General features: G+C 38.8%; 1 non-coding gene across 1 annotated transcript; it reads left to right on the plus strand.

Moving 5' to 3' along the window:
* The first annotated feature begins 17,429 nt into the window (after positions 1-17,429).
* Positions 17,430-17,536, plus strand: LOC119369989 (small nucleolar RNA R71). Its single transcript, XR_005177532.1, has one exon. It is a non-coding gene; the product is annotated as a small nucleolar RNA R71 (small nucleolar RNA).
* The last annotated feature ends 406 nt before the right edge of the window (positions 17,537-17,942 follow it).

The following is a 17,942-nucleotide window of genomic DNA, read 5'->3' on the forward strand; positions in this document are numbered from 1 at the left end:
AGCCACGATGATCAAGAAGAAATTGCTAATATCTATCTGATGGCTACTATCGACTCTGAATCTAAAGAAATCAGTACTCTGACTTCAACACAGAAAGCTGGAATCAATGAAACAAATGCAACGATCAATGAGAATGATGAAAGCACTGTAAGTATTTCTAAACCCGAATCAGAAAGTGATCTTCTAAATACTTACAATAATCTTTGCAATGAGTTTGAAAAACTTGTTAGAAAGCATAAAGTTCTAAAGAAAGATTTCAGAAAATTAAAATCTGAAAGTAATCATTTAAAAGATGCTTTTTATCAAGAAGTTACATGCAAAGACCTTATTATAGAAATCAAAGATCTTAAAAGTTGTAATAATCGATTGTCTGAAAATCTGACACATCTTCAAGAAAAATGCAAAAATCTGAATTCTGAAAATGAATCTTTGAAAACTGAGATTAGAATTCTAAGGTCAATTTCAAAATCATTTTCTAAAGAGAAGACAAGTTCTAATAGCATTTCTAAACTGAATCGTGTTTCTAATCAGAAAAATGTTGTTTCTAATGTTGTAACTTTAGAACATCAAAGTTTCAACAAAAAGAAGAATCATAATGCACCTGTTACCACTAACCCTCCAGGACCCAATATGAGTTGGGTACCTAAATCTGCTTGATCTTTTCAGGTGTGCCTCAGGAGCGAGCTGAAAATAGAGATGTGGTACATGGACAGCGCTTGCTCTAGGCATATGACTGGTGACAAAAAGAAGTTCACCAGATTAGAAAAGAAAAAGGGAGGTACAGTAAGCTTTGGAGACAAAGCAAAAGGTAAAATCGTTGGTATTGGTGTGGTAGGTTCTAATCCTTCAATAGAAGATTTATGCTTAGTAGAAGGATTACATTATAACTTGTTAAGTGTGAGTCAGATCTGTGATAAAAATAGAAGAGTGATCTTTGAACCTTCTCATTGTGAAGTTCAGAACATGCATGATAATAAAACCTTATTCGTTGGAAAAAGGTTTGGAAATATATACCTAGTAGATCTCTCTGATATGCATAACCAAGATATATGTTTAGTTTCTATTGATAATTCTAGTTGGTTATGGCATAGAAGACTTGGACATGCAAGCAAGCACCTTATTTCTAAACTGTCTAAGAAAGATTTGATTCGTGGTTTGCCAAAATTGAAATTTGAAAAAGATCACATTTGTGATGCTTGTCAAATGGGCAAACAAACCAGAACTTCTTTTAAATCTAAAGGCATGATTTCTACTTCTAGACCTTTAGAATTGCTACACCTTGATTTATTTGGTCCAATTACTCCTTCTAGTCTTGGAGGAAAATTCTATGCATTTGTTATTGTAGATGATTACTCAAGATTCACCTGGACACTTTTCCTTAGAAATAAGGATGAGTCATATGACATGTTTTTTCATCTGTGCAAGAAAATACAAAATGAGAAAGGATACAACATCACGGCAATTAGAAGTGATCATGGAGGAGAATTTGAAAATCAAAAATTCAATGCTGTTTGCAACGAGACAGGAATCTTCCATAACTTCTCAGCACCTAGAACACCTCAACAAAATGGAGTGGTGGACCGCAAGAATAGAACACTTCAAGAGATGGCCAGAACCATGCTAAGTGACTCTAAACTACCAAAGCATTTGTGGGCAGAAGCAGTTAACACTGCCTGTTATATTCTAAACAGGGCTTTGGTAAGATCTGAACTTAAAAAGACTCCATATGAGCTATACAAAGGTAGAAAACCAAATATTAGTTATTTTTATATCTTCGGGTGCAAATGCTTTATTTTAGATAATAAGAAAAATCATCTTGCTAAATTTGATGCAAAATCTTATGAAGGGATTTTTCTGGGATATTCTAATGATAGTAAAGCATATAGAGTATTTAATAAAAAGACTCTAGTTGTAGAAGAATCTATTCATGTTGTGTTTGATGAAACTGACTCTACTTCTAGAACATCAGAAAGTGATGATTTTGTAGATTCTAATCCTGAGAAGCAAAATGAGCAATCAGAACAACTAGAACAGCCAGAAAGCGATCAGAACATCAATAATCAGGCTGAACTAGAATTAGAACATGAAGATCAGAACATAGTTGAAAGCCAAATGCCAGAAACAGAAAATGAAGATTCTCAATTACCAAAAGAATGGCAATTTCATAAGTATCATCCCCAAGAAGACATTATGGACAATCCCTCAGAAAGGATGATGACTAGAGCTCAACTTAGAAGATATTTTGGTAATGTTGCTTTCGTTTCTCAATTAGAAACTAAAAATTTAGAAGATGCTCAAAATGATGAAAGTTGGATTCTTGCTATGCAAGAAGAGCTAAATCAATTTGAGACAAACCAAGTTTGGAAACTTGTTTCTAGACCTAAAAACCATTCTGTTATTGGAACAAAATGGGTGTTTAGAAATAAGCTGGATGAACATGGTAATGTCGTGAGAAATAAAACAAGATTAATGGCTCAAGGGTACAACCAAGAAGAAGGCATCGATTTAGATGAAACCTTTGCTCCAGTTGCTAGACTTGAGGCCATTAGAATGCTTTGTGCATTTGCATGTTTTAAAAACTTCATGTTGTATCAAATGGATGTGAAAAGTGCTTTTCTAAACGGTTTTCTAAATGAAGAGGTGTATGTAGAACAACCTCCAGGCTTTGAGATTTTTGATAAACCTAATCATGTTTACAAACTTACTAAAGCTCTTTATGGTTTAAAGCAAGCTCCTAGAGCTTGGTATGAAAGATTGAGTAAGTTTCTATTAGAAAATGATTTTTCAAGAGGAAAGGTTGATACAACACTATTTATTAAAAACAAAGCACATGATATTCTAGTTGTACAAATCTATGTTGATGACATAATCTTTGGTTCTACTAATGACCTTCTTTGTAAGGAATTTTCTAAGATTATGCAGGGTGAGTTCGAAATGAGCATGATGGGAGAATTAAATTTCTTCCTTGGACTTCAAATCAAACAATGTGAGAATGGAATTTTCATTAATCAAGAAAAATATACTAGAGAGTTGTTGAAACGATTTAAAATGGAAAATGCCAAGGTATGTAGTACACCAATGAGTCCATCGTCAAAATTAGAAAAAGATGAAAAAGGCAAGGACGTGGATATCAAATTGTTTCGAAGTATGATTGGTTCTTTGCTATATCTAACGGCAAGCAGACCAGACATACACTTTAGCGTTTGTCTATGTGCTAGATTTCAATCGTGTCCTAAAGAATCTCATTTAATTGCTGTGAAGAGAATACTAAGATATCTTTGTGGAACTTCTAATCTGGGTCTGTGGTATTCTAAAGATGATACATTTGATCTTGTTGGGTATAGTGATTCTGATTTTGCAGGTAGCAGAGTAGATAAAAAAAGCATGTCTGGGACTTGTCAATTTCTGGGTAGCGCCCTTGTATCATGGTTTAGCAAGAAACAGACATCTGTTGCTCTTTCTACTGCAGAAGCAGAATATGTTGCTGCTGGAAGTTGCGTTGCACAAGTTCTATAGATCAAATAAAAATTGGCAGACTATGGACTAAAATTAGAAACAGTGCCTATCAAATGTGATAATATAAGCGCCATCAATTTATCCAAGAATCCAGTTCAGCATTCTAGAACCAAGCATATACAACTCAGACATCACTTCATACGTGATCATGTACAAAAAGGTGATATCGTGATTGAGTTCATTCCCACAGAAAAGCAATTGGCAGATATCTTTACAAAACCTTTGAATGAAAATCAATTCTGCTCAATTAGAAGAGAGCTTGGTATGTTAGTTCTAAACTCGTAACTTTAGAACTCTATAAGTATGTTCTAAACTGCTTTCTAATTTCGAAAATAGAAGATTTGCTATGTTCTAATTTTTATTCTGTGTGAAAACTGATTTGTGTCTAAAAACGCACATTGTTCGGATATGACTTTCTAAAGTCATTATCAGAATCTTACTTTAGACTAAAACAATTATTTTATTGTGTTTGTTTTTATTATTTTTTCATGTCTTTAGTGCTTTGGCAGTTTTAGGGTTTTTTTTTTGTCTTTTTTGTTTTGTTTTATTTCCTTTATTTATTTTGTTTCTTTTGTCTTATTTGTCGTTTTGAATTCCATTTAAAAAACTGCTCTTTATTTCTTTCTTCCGCCACTTAAGCGTCTTTATTCTGTGTTAACTGCTTAGTATTCTCTTTATCTTTGCAAATTGAAACCCTAAGTTGTTTTGAGTTTCGAAATCTGTAACAATGGCCGAATCCAGTTCAAACTCTTCATCCGACTCTCTTACCAAGCAAGAGCTTCAACTTCTGAGGAAGCTCTCAAAGAAATATGAACAGAAGGAGTCGAAGGAGAAAAAGGCAGAAGAGAAAACCAAGAAAAGAAAAATCGAAACGGGTACTTCACAGAAACAGGTAGCAAAAGCTCATGATAAAGGTAAGTCGGTTCTCTCAACTTACCCTCTCATGCGTTCTTATGTGATTGACTGAAAGTTCTTTCGTGGTGATGAGTTTAATTTTAAGGAGCTCTTTGAGTTCCAAGGCTGGATGAACTTTTTGTCCTTGAATGTACTGTGTTATGAGAGTTTAGTTAATTTTAAGGAGCTCTTTGAGTTCCAAGGCTGGATGAACTTTTTGTCCTTGAATGTACTGTGTTATGAGAGTTTAGTGAAGGAATTTTATGGCTCGTTAAAAGTTAGTGGGACAGAGGTGATCTCTGTCAAACTTCAGGGTGAGACCAGAGAGTTATCGTATGATGATTTTGGGAAAATTTTTGGTGTACCAAATGCTGGGTCCAGGGTGACCAAAATTAAGGATGTGTCTAGGGTTAGCGACTACAAAAAGGAAGATTTTGTGAAAAAGATAGTGAAAAAGTTGTCTGCAGACAAACAGGGCTCGATAGAATGCTCTAACTTGATAGAGAGCATGAAATGGTTGTACAAGCTCATTGTACATTATATTTATCCCAAGAGCGCTTCATTGACATATGTGAATCAAGTAGAGCTATGTATAATGTGGCACATTGTTGAGAGGAAACCTCTCAATTTATGTCACATTATTTTTGATAAGCTGCAGAACAATCCCAAGAAGCTACCCTACGGGATGATTCTTACCCTATTTTTTGAGTTTCTGAATGTTAATTTGGATGAGCATGTTGGTAGTTCTGTTTCCAAATTGGATAGGGGGTCCTTGAAGATGAAAGATAAGGAAGAAGAGAAGGAAAAGCAAGGAAAAGAAGGAGGAGAAGAGAAAGAAAAAGAAAAAGAAAAGAGAGAAAAATAAGAAAAGGAGGAGAAAGAGAAGGAAGAGAAGAGAAAAGGAGAAATTGAAAAAGAAAAGAAAGTAAAAAGAGAACCTGAAAAGAAGAGAAAAGAAAAAGGAAAAGGAAAGTTAGAAGAAATAGTAAAAGAAGAAAGGAAATCGGAAGAGAAAGAAGAGGAAAAGAAGTCAGCAGAAAAGGCAGAAGAAGAGAAAAAGAAACACAGGAAGAGGAATTAGAAGAAGAGAGACAAGAGGAAACGGAAAAGGATAGTACTGCAGAAAAAGAAGAATCAGAAAAAGAAGAAACAGAAAAGAAGGAAGAACCTGAGAAGTTAGAAAAGGGGAAGAAAGTGGAAGAAGGCAGTGATGTTGAAACTGAGAAGCTAGAAATTAGCGATGAAGAAAGGACAACTGAGGATAAGACAGAACAAGAGTCTGAGTTGTTGTCGGCTCAAAGAAGCAGGGAAATTATGCTGGGGAGAATAGAAAAGGAGCTAATAGAAGAGCACAACAAAGAAATTGATGAGGCAATACAGCAGTGCCAGACTATTATTGAACAGAATCAATCACTCATCAAAACCTTGGAGAAAATGAAGGATGTAAACACAAGGAAGTTAGCCACTCTCAGAGTGAAAGGGACAACCTACATCTCCTCCTCAGAAAAACCAAAGAATGTGAAGCACACTTCAGGAAAGCACAAGACTCATGGAAAGAAGCCTCCACTATACCCTTCTTCTAAAAGGCTAGAGAGTTCTTCTGAGACTGTTCCAGCTCAGAACCTGAGAATTTCTAAGAGACTTAGAACTGGTTCTAAGCCTCTCTGATTTGTTTCTTATATGTTTTTGAACAATTTATTTTTGCTTTATCTTCGCAGGATTATATTTGTGGAACTGTTTATTTTTTTTTCTTTATTTTTGCTGTGATTGTGTCTAACCCTTTTGTATGATGACAAAAAGGGGGAGAACAGGTATTTTGGTGGTACTTTGAACACTGTTGGTACGTACTTGGTAACCAAAGTACTTATATCTTAGTGACTATCTGTGTGCTTATATTTTTTAATCTGTATGTTTATCGTTTTCTAATATGGTCTATTTTGGTGAGCTATATTTTCTACATGATAAGCTGCGTGATTTTAGAACTTAGATTCTTATTCTAACGACTGTTTTGCAGGTTGAATATAAGATCCTTTGTTCTATTTCTAAAATCAGTTTCTATTCTTTTGCTCTGACCTTATGTTCTGTTTATTAGAACTTAGAACATCTTGTCAATCTCTGCTAGTTCTAATATATATATGCTCTGATTGATAGAACTTAGAATATCTTGCCTATTTTTCCTAGTTCTAAAATCATTTTCTAAAAATGCCTCCCTAGTTCTAATTTTCATAAAACAGTTTTATTGCATCTATTCAAGGGGAGCAAAATACATGTTCTAATTTGCTTCATATTAAAAATCTTTTGGCATGATTAGAACTTATATGCATAAAATTCAAGGGGAGCACATGTCTTTATGTTTGCTAAATTTATTGGTTTTGTCATCATCAAAAAGGGGGAGATTGTTGGCTCAAGGGTCAAATCTCGGATTTTGATGATTAATACAAAACAAATAAATTTAAAATTATATTATTTGTGCTAATATTTTATGCAGAATTTGTTTGGAAAGAAATTGTACAAGGCAAGTCCTATATTAAGCATGAAGATAATCCAAAGATCCTAGTAGCTAGGTATTTAGGATATTTTGTAGGATAGAGAGAAAATCCATATATGAGCACAAAAATCTATTTCTCTCTAAAAATATTTTTCGGAAAATTAGTTTTTTTCAAAATAATTTATTTTCGAAAATATTCCTTTAAATCGAAAAGATTTATTTTCCTAAAACTAAAGAGATTTCTTCTCTAAATGTTTTTGGTAATACAATCATACTCTTTTCGGAAATATCTTTTGAAAGATCTAAAACACTTAAAATTTATTTTCTTACCATAAAAACAAAGGAGAATATTTTTCGTTTTTAGTAAGAACATTCTTCCGCAAAAGTATTTTCTAATTATTGCTGCCGAATATCTCTTGTTTAAAGGAAAGCAAAATCGTGTTTTATTCTCTTACCAAAAAGGATAAAATAAATTTTTGGTAACAAAGATTTTCATATCTTCTAAATAAGGAAAGAAGATATTCTCATTTCAATCTCTTTCCAAAAGGCGACAGCTTCTTAACTCCCTATATAAAGGAGCTTTCACATCTTGAACATTGGTGAAGTAAGAGTTTTTGTTTTAAGAGCATTTTCTCATTGATCAAATCTTTATCTCTCAAAACTTACTCTCTACCCCCATTTTCTTTTCATCTCTACACTTAACGTTTTCAATATTTAAAGTGAAAAGAATTTTTACAATTACTTTTGAAAAACAGTTCTGTGTTCTAAGCGATCTTCTAATTTGATAAAATTGTTTTTCCTGTGCTTATATTGGAGTTTCTTTCTGTCTATTTAGATTGTGTAATCTATAGTAGACAGGCTCTTTATTTGTTAAACTTTTGTGTGTAATAGCTTAGGTTAAAAGCTATTGAGATAGAGGTTATCAAGCGACCTTTTCCATGTGTGGGATATTAATGTCTTGAATCGAGTTTTCTGTACTCTGCCAAAAACAGAAAGGGTTGAGGTTAACTAGAACCTTTGGAAAATCTAGTAGGACAAAAGGGTAGATCTAGGTTTTTGATCTATTGCCTTGTACTGTTGGTTTGTCTCTTACCCTTTAAAAGAGATAACTTAGTTGAGGATCTCAAGATGCGTCTTGGGGAGTGGATGTAGGCGAGTTAGTGCCGAACCACTATAATTCTCGGTGTTGATCTCTTTATTTCTGAAGTTTGCTTGTTACTGTCTCTATAACACCTTTGTTTAATTTTTAGAAACGCTAAAATTGTTAATGATTCAAATGTTCTAAAACGGTAATAAGTCTTATCTATTCTGAACATTAGAACTCTGGTATTCTAATAAAGTGAATATACCATGTTCTAACTGTTGTTCTATTCACAGTATATTTCACTGATTGGGTTTCTATTTAATGTTCTAAACTTTATGAGGATGTTCTAATCTTGATAGCTCTCCATCATAAAGTTGTTCTGACTTTTGATTAAGGCTCTGTGAAGAAGTTCTGAATTTAATAACTGTCTTTCACATAGCTTTATATGATTTCTCAAACTTTATGAGGAAGTTCCAATTTCTATAACTTTTCTTCATAAAGAAGTTCTGATAGTGTATAAGTCAGTGAGAAGCTGTTCTAATCTATAGCTGCACTTCGCACAGACTTTCTATCTTTTATAATTAGAACATTATGAGGATATTCTAATCCATATTCTATTCTCACAAAGTTCTGTGTGTTTTCCGCTGCACTTAGAATTCTAATTTTTGTTTAGAATTTCTAAAATTTTATTTCAGTTTTTAGAAAACCCAATTCATCCCCCCTCTTGGGTTGTGCCATATATATTCCGGACCCACAAAAACAGTACTTGATTCGCAGCACGGGCATGCTGTGCGGCACGTCAGGGCGTGTCAGATCCTGACTTCTAAGGAAGGTTCAGCACGGGCTGTGCTCAGGGGCACATCTAGATAAGGATTTATGGCACGAGCATCCCAGATAGCACGGTTAGGGCGTGCTAGGCTCTGAGTCTCCAGGATGAGATGTAGCAAGGGCGTGCTTAAGCAAGCACGCCTTTGGGTTAATGTCCTCTTTTGGCACAGGCATGCTATATACCATGGCTTAGGCGTGCTAGAGTCTTGGTCTCCACTTGATTTTTCTTAAATCCAGCATGGGCGTGCTGAGGTACACGGGCATGGCATGCTAAAGCCTGAGTATTTTGCTTTATTTTGCTCTTTTCTGTGCCAAAACCATACAATTTCCTTTAAGATCGAGTGAATTATGATTCAAGGAAGCTTTGAACAAAAATAGAAATAAAACTAAAATAAAAAATAATTAAAGTAATAAAAAATACTAAAAATCCTAATAAAAACTATATTAAAAATACTATAAAAATAACACCTATCAAAATTCTCCAAACTTAAACCATTGTTTGTCCTCAAGCAACAAAACTAAAAATTAAAGAAAACTACAAGCTAAACAAACTAAGAAAGCTAGCTTAATATGGTTGGGGATAATTATTCACAATTTCAAAAGTATTAAAAATATTAACATGAGAATAAATCAAGTGTTTCCTATGCCAATTATATCCTAGCAAAAATTTAATTTTCAATAAAACACATTCCTTAATTTAACAATAAGCTAATAAGATTTTCAACACCAATAATTATTCAACCTATGACAAATAGAATATGAATTTCTACAAAAGTATTTAACCTTTAAATAAGATGTTTAACAATATAAGTTCAACATTCCCATAGGCAAAATTAGTCATCCCTTCTCCACAATTGAAATGCATATAATTTAAAAGATCAAAAGGTCTTTATTTTAGATTGTATTGGGGTTTTAGGGATATAATCATAGCTAAACCAAAAAAAAAAAAAAAAAAAAAAAACATGGTAGACAAAAGTAAAAGAATGCATAATATCAAGATTTTCATTTATATTAAAAATAAATTTTTATTTGTAAAGGGAGATTAACTTGAAGTTCTTCTCTAGCTCAAAATTAGAGATACTTTTGGCAAGGTCTCTTCATAACACTTTTGATAATTTCTTCCTTGTTTTAATTTCCCAAACTTGAATTCTTGATTGTTTACTTCTTTTATGGTGTGTTTCTCTCTAAGTTTTTCTACTTGCTTCTCTTACTAGTATTAATGAAATTTTCTCCCCGTTATTGCTATGTTTATAATAAAATCAAATCCTTCAATTATATATTATTGCACTTAGGGTAATAATTTAAATTGGTTTAATGGCTAGGCTTAATAAGGGTAAACAAGAAAAATTTTGGTTGTAGGCTTCAAATTGGTTGCAAAAGTCATATTTTAACTTAGATGGCCTAGGGTAAATATGAAGTTCAACAAAGAATGCCTAAATCATCTCTTTCTAAATGTAAGCATTTAAAATTTTGCCTCAAAAGGAATTCTAATTTGTTCTAGCAATGCCAATGGTTAAATAAATTTAGATTAAAACATACCGATATATCATAGAATTCAACAAAACATTAGTGTTTATAATCTTAGAAACAAATAATCAAACCAAAGAATCATGTTAAGTCAAAAATTAAAATTTAAGCTAAAAATAATTAACTTCGAAACAACAAATTCATTGCAAGTTAATGAATTATGATAATTTTTAAACTTGCTCACAATTATTCCAACCATATTAAACTAATGAAACAAAAGAAAATTAAAATTTTAACTAAAATTTACCTTCCCCCAACTTAATCTAGCACATTGTCCCCCAAAAACTTTAAAGCAATTCCCTAAACTTATCATATTATCAATAATGTAAAAGAATAAGAAAGTGTGGAAACCATTACCATTATTGTATTGAAAAATACAATAAGATTGACTGAGAAATACGATAAGAGCCGGGTGCTGGAAATTATCAAAGCTGTAAAACAGAAAACACTAAAAACAATAAAATATAATATCCAAAATACTTAATACATATAAAGGGGAACAAAAATCAAAATAGAAAGCAAAAGAAAAAGAACCAAAAGTAATCAATCTTCAGGTGGTGGAGGTGCATGTGGCTGCTATCATGGCCCAGCCCATGGTAAGTATTGTCCGCTTTGGGCCCTTCCGTACGAGGTCACCCTCACGGTTTTGTCCCCTTGGAGTTGCCCCTAAAAGGCGCCTACCATGTTCTGAGACCACCCCTCTTATGTACTAATCGTGAACCTTGTGCGTAGCCGATGTGGGATTCGCCTAAGGTGAGTGCACCCCTTTATTGAGCCACCGCTCACCCCCCCTTAGGGACTCAGCGTCCGCGCTGAGGTTTGCCCCACCACCGGCCAGAGGGACAAGGCTTGGCTCTGATACCAAATGTCATGGCCCAGCCCATGGTAAGTATTGTCCGCTTTGGGCCCTTCCGTACGAGGTCACCCTCACGGAAGGGCCCAAAGCGGACAATACTTACCATGGGCTGGGCCATGACATTTGGTATCAGAGCCAAGCCTTGTCCCTCTGGCCGGTGGTGGGGCAAACCTCAGCGCGGACGCTGAGTCCCCAAGGGGGGGTGAGCGGTGGCTCAATAAAGGGCTGCACTCACCTTAGGCGAATCCCACATCGGCTACGCACAAGGTTCACGATCAGTACATAAGAGGGGTGGTCTCAGAACATGGTAGGCGCCTTTTGGGGGCAACTCCAAGGGGACAAAACCGTGAGGGTGACCTCGTACGGAAAGGGCCAAAGCGGACAATACTTACCATGGGCTGGGCCATGACATTTGGTATCAGAGCCAAGCCTTGTCCCTCTGGCCGATGGTGGGGCAAACCTCAGCGCGGACGCTGAGTCCCCAAGGTGGGGGGTGAGCGGTGGCTCAATAAAGGGGTGCACTCACCTTAGGCGAATCCCACATCGGCTACGCACAAGGTTCACTGGAGTTGCCCCCAAAAGGCGCCTACCATGTTCTGAGACCACCCCTCTTATGTACTGATCGTGAACCTTGTGCGTAGCCGATGTGGGATTCGCCTAAGGTGAGTGCACCCCTTGATTGAGCCACCGCTCACCCCCCCTTGGGGACTCAGCGTCCGCGCTGAGGTTTGCCCCACCACCGGCCAGAGGGACAAGGCTTGGCTTTGATACCAAATGTCATGGCCCAGCCCATGGTAAGTATTGTTCGCTTTGGGCCCTTCCCCACATCGGTTAAGTGCGAGGAGTAAGTGATGTACATAAGAGGGGTGGTGCCTTGAATGGTGGGACGCGTTTTGGTGGTGAAATGGCTGGAGAGTTGGAAGAACTCCAGGGTTAAGCGTGCTCGCTTAACGAAAATCCTAGGATGGGTGACCTCCTGGGAAGTTTCCCATTTCCCCCAAGAACAAAACCGTGAGGGTGACCTCGTACGGAAAGGCCCAAAGCGGACAATATTCAGCCATGTCAAGCGCCATGACATTTGGTATCAGAGCCAAGCCTTGTCCCTCTGGCCGGTGGTGGGGCAAACCTCAGCGCGGACGCTGAGTCCCCAAGGGGGGGTGAGCGGTGGCTCAATAAAGGGGTGCACTCACCTTAGGCGAATCCCACATCGGCTACGCACAAGGTTCACGATCAGTACATAAGAGGGGTGGTCTGAGAACATGGTAGGCGCCTTTTGGGGGCAACTCCCAGGGGACAAAACCGTGAGGGTGACCTCGTACGGAAGGGCCCAAAGCGGACAATACTTAACATAGGCTGGGCCATGACATTTGGTATCAGAGCCGAGTCCTCGTTCCTCTGGCCGGTGGTGGGGCAAACCTCAGCGAGGACGCTGAGTCCCTACGGGGGGTGACTGTGAGGGATCTAAGCCTACAGTGCACCTAGGCGAATCCCACATCGGTTAAGTGCGAGGAGTAAGTGATGTACATAAGAGGGGTGGTGCCTTGAATTGTGGGACGCGTTTTGGTGGTGAAATGGCTGGAGAGTTGGAAGAACTCCAGGGTTAAGCGTGCTCGCTTAACGGAAATCCTAGGATGGGTGACCTCCTGGGAAGTTTCCCATTTCCCCCAAGAACAAAACCGTGAGGGTCACCTCGTACGGAAGGGCCCAAAGCGGACAATATTCAGCCATGTCAAGGGCCATGACATTTGGTATCAGAGCCAAGCCTTGTCCCTCTGGCCGGTGGTGGGGCAAACCTCAGCGCGGACGCTGAGTCCCCAAGGGGGGGTGAGCGGTGGCTCAATAAAGGGGTGAGTGACTGTGAGGGATCTAAGCCTACAGTGCACCTAGGCGAATCCCACATCGGTTAAGTGCGAGGAGTAAGTGATGTACATAAGAGGGGTGGTGCCTTGAATGGTAGGACGCGTTTTGGTGGTGAAATGGCTGGAGAGTTGGAAGAACTCCAGGGTTAAGCGTGCTCGCTTAACGGAAATCCTAGGATGGGTGACCTCCTGGGAAGTTTTCCATTTCCCCCAAGAACAAAACCATGAGGGTGACCTCGTACGGAAGGGCCCAAAGCGGACAATACTTACCATGGGCTGGGCCATGACATTTGGTATCAGAGCCAAGCCTTGTCCCTCTGGCCGGTGGTGGGGCAAACCTCAGCGCGGACGCTGAGTCCCCAAGGGGGGGGTGAGCGGTGGCTCAATAAAGGGGTGCACTCACCTTAGGCGAATCCCACATCGGCTACGCACAAGGTTCACGATCAGTACATAAGAGGGGTGGTCTCAGAACATGGTAGGCGCCTTTTGGGGGCAACTCCAAGGGGACAAAACCGTGAGGGTGACCTCGTACGGAAGGGCCCAAAGCGGACAATACTTACCATGGGCTGGGCCATGACATTGGTGGTCTCAGAACATGGTAGGCGCCTTTTGGGGGCAACTCCAAGGGGACAAAACTGTGAGGGTGACCTCGTACGGAAGGGCCCAAAAACCATGTGGGTGACCTCGTACGGAAGGGCCCAAAGCAGACAATACTTACCATGGGCTGGGCCATGACAGGGGTGGTCTCAGAACATGGTAGGCGCCTTTTGGGGGCAACTCCAAGGGGACAAAACCGTGAGGGTGACCTCGTACGGAAGGGCCCAAAGCGGACAATACTTACCATGGGCTGGGCCATGACATTTGGTATCAGAGCCAAGCCTTGTCCCTCTGGCCGGTGGTGGGGCAAACCTCAGCGCGGACGCTGAGTCCCCAAGGGGGGGTGAGCGGTGGCTCAATAAAGGGGTGCACTCACCTTAGGCGAATCCCACAGCGGCTACGCACAAGGTTCACGATCAGTACATAAGAGGGGTGGTCTCAGAACATGGTAGGCGCCTTTTGGGGGCAACTCCAAGGGGACAAAACCGTGAGGGTGACCTCGTACGGAAGGGCCCAAAGCGGACAATACTTACCATGGGCTGGGCCATGACAGCTGCGGCAACTAAATCACTGTTTGGAGTTGACTAGCAATTCCCTTATATTGGCCTTGCATGGTGTCTATTCGAGAGTCAAGGCTCCCAAGCATAATCTCTATGGACTGGAAACGGTCAGCAATCATGGACTCCATTCCATTAAGACGAGTATCAAATATGTCTATTCGGGACATTATACGTGCAAGAACTTCGTCGTTATACAAGTTAGATGCTCCCTGAAAAGAAGGACTTGCTCCAGACGTACTTGCACCAAAAGAAGTACCAAAACCAGAGAAAGGATTCGGATTACCCTCCTCCATATTAGTGTCGCTAGCATCTTCAGCCTCCTCTTCATCAAAACCCTCTTCTTGAGTACCCATAATACGGTACGAATCTCCTATCTTTTCCACCAACTTCATATGCAACATGACATCTAAGTCTAGCCTAGTGCCCTTTCCTCCTCCCACGGTATCATATACTGGCCTAACAGGGTTCCAAACTCTCAAATAAGATGCAATTCGGGTCACAAAACATCCCATCATAATAGCTCCTTTATCTGCCTGTGCAACTATAGCCCATCGCAGGCATAGCCAATAGCCAACATTCAGAAAAATCCCTTGATCAATTGCCTATGAAAATATAATTCATTTTGACTCAACACCGCATCACTTTCACTTCACCCAAAAATCATGTTGGCTAAGAATTTATGAATATACCTCAAGGCCGGGTTTCTTAATTTTGACGCTTTTGAAAACCTAGGATTATAGTTATGTTCTCTAGTCAGATTGGTCCATGTGCTGTGATCTATAAAATCCTAAGGTATTTGATTAAGGCATTTGCGATAGGGAAACCAAAGATGTGACTAACCTCATTAACTGCAAGTTCAAAATTTCTCCCAAAAAGCTGAATTTAATTTTACTAGGAAATTCAATAGGCAACAGACGAATAAGAGAAGAATAAGAACTCAAAAACTCTAAAGTTAGAGGTGCATAAACAAGGTCTTTCATGGCAATAAATTGTTCCCACCCAATACGTCAAAGGGGTTCTAAAACAGCATCTCTAAGCCCCACTTGTGCTAACGCAGATTCATCAATAAAACGATTTAGCAAAATAGGGTGAAGAGAGAGTTTATTGTACCTTTCCTGTTGTTCTGGTGAGCCGATCTCAAATCGAGGAGGAACCGGAGCTGTAGGAGGTGGAACGGGTGGAGGAGAAGCGGTTGAAGGAAGGGCAATTGGCCGATTTCTTACTGTCACTGACGATACAGGTCTGCTGCGTTTATATGGTGGAGGCATGGTGAATGAAGGAGAAAAGAAAGGAAGAAAATTGGCTTGCTAAACTTGGAGTTTGAGAGAAAAAGAGAGAAAGCAAGATGAAGGCGACTAGGGCGTGCGCTTTAAATATAAGGAGGTGCGCGGTAACCGAAAAGGCACATTTTAAATACGAAGATTTTTTTAACGTAGCACGGGCATGCCACTTGACACGGTCAGGGCGACACGGTCAGGGCGTGCTAGCTGCTGAATCTTTAAGGCGGTGGCAGGCACGGGCATGCGGACTAGCAAGGCTTGGGCATGCTAGCCTCTGACCTGTAAGAGAGAAATTTGTCTTACCTGGCACAGGTGTGCTGAGGAGCACAGCTGGGGCATGCTAGCCTCTAACTTGTAAGAGAAAAATTTTGCTTTCCTGGCAGGGGCGTGCGGACAGGCACGACAAGGGCGTGCGAGCCTCTGACTTGCAAGAGCAAAATTTCATCTTACCTAGCATAGTCGTGCTTAAGAGCACGATCAGGGCATGCTAGAGTCTGACTCTCGAAGCCATTTCCCCTTTTTGAAGCATAGGCGTGCCGATGAGCACAATAAGGGTGTGCTATAGTCTGACTCTCGAAGCAATTTCCCTTTTTTTGAAGCACGGGCGTGCTGATTGGTACGGCAAGGGTGTGCTAGATCCTGTACCTCAACTTGTACCTGAGAGAACTTGACTGACAACAGAAGAATAATCATGGTGAAAGATTTGGGAAAACTATAATAAAATGACAAAAATAAACTAAAGTAAAAAGGTTAAGGAAAAGAGTATGGATTGTCTCCCACAAGCGTTTTGTTTAAAGTCTTTAAACTCAACTTTTGAGAAGCTTATCAAATAACGGCTTTCGCCCATAGTATGTATCATGCAATATCATACATGGGTTTTGGTTGAAAATGCCCTCAAGATTGACTAGATTGAGAAAATTTATGCTCGTCTTATTAACAACTTCTCACTTTAAATGATGAAACTGGGGAAAAAACTGTATTAAATCATGGAGAACATAATTTATTGAAGGTGGTATCATTGGAAAGAAAGGATCTTCTAGTGGTGTATATATAAAGACCATTGATGAGCTCAAATCAATCAGCTTCTCACTTTTTGCTCTAATGTCCCTTCCAGTTGTACCTCACTTTTTTCATGGTCATTAATAATCATGTCTGGAAACAAGAAAGTGAGATTTAATCTGTCTTCAAAGGAGTTGCATTTTTCACATGTAGGCTTTACTTCTTCTAAAGGTGCAATTTCCCATAAAGTTTCCTCAGAATTCACCTTGCACTCATCATCTTGATATTCATTAATTGCCATGGTTATCAATTTCGCTGCTTGTACCTACAAATTCTTTATTGCCATTTGTTGGATTTTATTGTTTTCTCGGGTTTCGTTCATGAAGTCCATGTGCGATTTAGAGAGGGCAGTAAGGTGATCATCATGAGAATTTTTTTTCTTAAGGTAGAAAACCTAGTGGTGCGTTCAAGGAATTGTTTGGATTCCCATACAAAAGATTAGGGTGATCCTCAACCTGTTATCATAAGAGTTAGAGTATGGGTAATTCTTCCTTCCTTGATTCATCACATAGTTCACTTGCCCCAAAGTTTGCGGATTTAAAGAATCTAACATGCATTCCCCAATCCCATGTTGTCCACTACATCTGTCACAAGCTTGCACAATAGAATTCACCGAGTTAGTAGTCAATAAGTCCAACTTCCTAACCATATTGTCTACCTTGGCATTGAGTGCGGTGATGGCATCAATCTCATAAACTCCTGCAGTCTTCTTCCTTTCGTAGTTGCTTTGATAATGGCTATTGCTTGCCATCTCCTCTATCAAGTCATATGCCTCATCAATTTCTTTTCTTTCAAAAGATCCACCTTCAGCTGTATCTAGAGTAATTTTAATATTAGGAGATAATGCATTATAAAAAGTTTATACCTGTAATAACTTAGGCAAGCTGTGATGTGGGCACTTTCTCAATAAGTCCCTGAATCTCTCCCAAGCTTCAAACAAACTCTTTTGATCATGGTGGAGAAAGGTCATTATCTCATTCCGCAGTTTTGTGGTTTTTGAAGATGGAAAGAATTTTGCTAAAAATTTTTGGGCTAATTCTTCCTATGTTATAAAACTTCCAGCAGGACATGATTGTAACCAGGATTGTGTTTTGTCCCTAAAAGTGAAAGGAAAGAGTCTTAATTTTATGGCATCCTCGGAAACTCCATTTTGTTTGAAAGTATCACAAATCTCTAAGAAATTTGTGATATGGGCATAGGATCTTCACTAGGTAAACCTCCATATTGATTGAGGTGGAAAGCATTTGGATAATTGCAGGTTTAATTTCAAAATTGTTAGCTTTCACCCTAGGTCTAGTGATACTCGAGGTTGTTCCATTGAGAGAAGTTGTTGTGTAATCCCGTAAGGTGTGGACATGAGGTTGAGGTCCATCCTGAGGGTTATCATCCATGTT

The sequence above is a fragment of the Jatropha curcas genome, chromosome 10, assembly GCF_041381405.1.
Source record: "Jatropha curcas cultivar XTBG-Jc1 chromosome 10, XTBG_Jcur_1.0, whole genome shotgun sequence".
In the NCBI taxonomy this organism is placed as follows: Eukaryota; Viridiplantae; Streptophyta; class Magnoliopsida; order Malpighiales; family Euphorbiaceae; genus Jatropha; species Jatropha curcas.